A 2,138-nucleotide genomic window follows, 5' to 3' on the forward strand; every position below is an offset into this window, starting at 1 on the left:
CCTTTTCAATGTTTACATTTCTTATTTCTTCTTGTCTTACTGCATTGGCTAAACATCTAGAAAAAAAATTTAACTACAGTGGGAATAATGAGTGTACTTAACCCTCCTTGAAGTGTTTTGATCTTTTTACTTCTACTAATATGAGACTGGCCAGAGTTTTGTTAGACTGTTTGTTTATTGTGCTGTTTTTGTCTTTGTTAGATTTTTGTGTTGGCATTAGGCTAACTTCACAAAATAAACAAGGGAGATTTCAAAAAATTATATGGTCTGGAACATTTTATATAGTAATAGAATAGTCAATTTCTTGAAAGTTTGAAAGAATTTGCCCATAAAGCCATCTGGGTCTAATCCCTTGGCAGACTTTTCCAATTTCTTCCATGGCATTTGTTTGTTTAAGTTCTCTACTTCTTTTGGATACAGTTTTGGTAATCTGCATTTTCTTAGAAAGTTATCTATTTTACAGAGATTGTATTTTTTATTTGTTATACTGTGGCACATGAGATTCTTGTATAAGTAAAAGTATTTTCATGTTGGTGGATTATACACTTTTTTACTCCTAATTTTGAATATTTATATTTTTCTCTTAAATTTATATATAAGACCAGCTCTTTTCTAATACATTAATTTCTGTTAATCATTTTTTCTTTACTTTTTCTAAGTCATTTGATTTGAAATTTTAGTTTATGTATTTTTATCCTTTTACAAATTACTGATGAAAACATTTAAGGCTATATATTTGCCCTCTAACTATAGATTTGAGAGCATCTCCTAATTTCATGTTTATAATTTTCTGTATAGTCCTGAGCTATACTTTTTCTCCTTCTTTAAGTGAAATTATTTATGAGTGAATTTTTATTTTATTTTATTTATTTATTTTTTTTGCGGTACGCAGGCCTCTCACTGTTGTGGCCTCTCCCGCTGTGGAGCACAGGCTCCGGATGCACAGGCCCAGCAGCCATGGCTCACGGGCCCAGCCGCTCCGCGGCATGCGGGATCCTCCCAGACCGGGGCCCAAACCCATGTCCCCTGCATTGGCAGGCGGACTCCCAACCACTGTGCCACCAGGGAAGCCCTTACGAGTGAATTTTTAAAAATTCAGGGAGCTAAGGGTATTTTGGTAGGGGATTATCACTTTTGTTAATAATTTCTAGATTTGTTCTATGGTAAATTGAGGATGTGGTTTAAACAATTTCTACTTTTTCAAATTAATTATAATTTTGTTTATTAGAAGGATATCCACTTTATACATACCCCTAGTTCACTATGCACATTTTCTTATAGTTACGTGCCCACATGTCTATCATTCCATTAGCCAATGAGCCCAGTGTGCCCTTGGTCATTTCTGTATTTTTAGTGTTGAGAGCAGTTTCTGGTAAATACTAGACATCAATAAATGTTGGCTGAATTGACCTTGAATGACAGATGGGAGCATGACAAGTTCAATTGGCTAAGGGGGCTGAGATTCAATTGGCTAAGGGGGCTGAGATTGTAAGTACCATTTTCAGATGTACCGGTTGTCTTTAGTGGTTTACAGCAAAAGGCCAGGTACAAGGGGATATTTGTAAAGGAGGGTAAACATATTGGGAACAAATTAGTATCATTACTGACAGGATTAGATCTGACTTTTCTGTGGTGCGACCAAGTAGGAGTGTACCTAGTGCCAAAGTTACGGGGAGAAGCAGTCTAGGTAGTGGAAAATAGCTGTTCTTAGAGCTGCATCTAGCCAGAGGTCAGACCATGATTTGCTCTGGTAAGTCCCATAGGCTCTCAGGGCCTCAGCTTCCATGTCTGTCAAGAGAGGACACTGGACAGGGTGATTTCTAATGATTAAAGAAAAAAAAAAGATACTTGGTAAGTGGCAAGAAAAAAAAGTAACTCAAAACACCAAAAGAAATTTTGTTAAGGGACCCAAGAAACATTTTTATATTTTGGAATTAATTTTTAAAATTACTTAGATCTCTGAAATAGAATGTAGAATTTTGTATTTGTGTATTACATATATATATATATTTAAAAAATATATATATTTATATATATAAATAAATGTATATTTATAAATATATATATTTATATATTTATATAAATATATTTATATATATATAAATATATATATATAAAATATATATATTTTTTTATTT

This window comes from Neophocaena asiaeorientalis, unplaced genomic scaffold (assembly GCF_003031525.2).
Source record: "Neophocaena asiaeorientalis asiaeorientalis breed wild unplaced genomic scaffold, Neophocaena_asiaeorientalis_V1.1 scaffold100, whole genome shotgun sequence".
Lineage (NCBI taxonomy): Eukaryota > Metazoa > Chordata > Mammalia > Artiodactyla > Phocoenidae > Neophocaena > Neophocaena asiaeorientalis.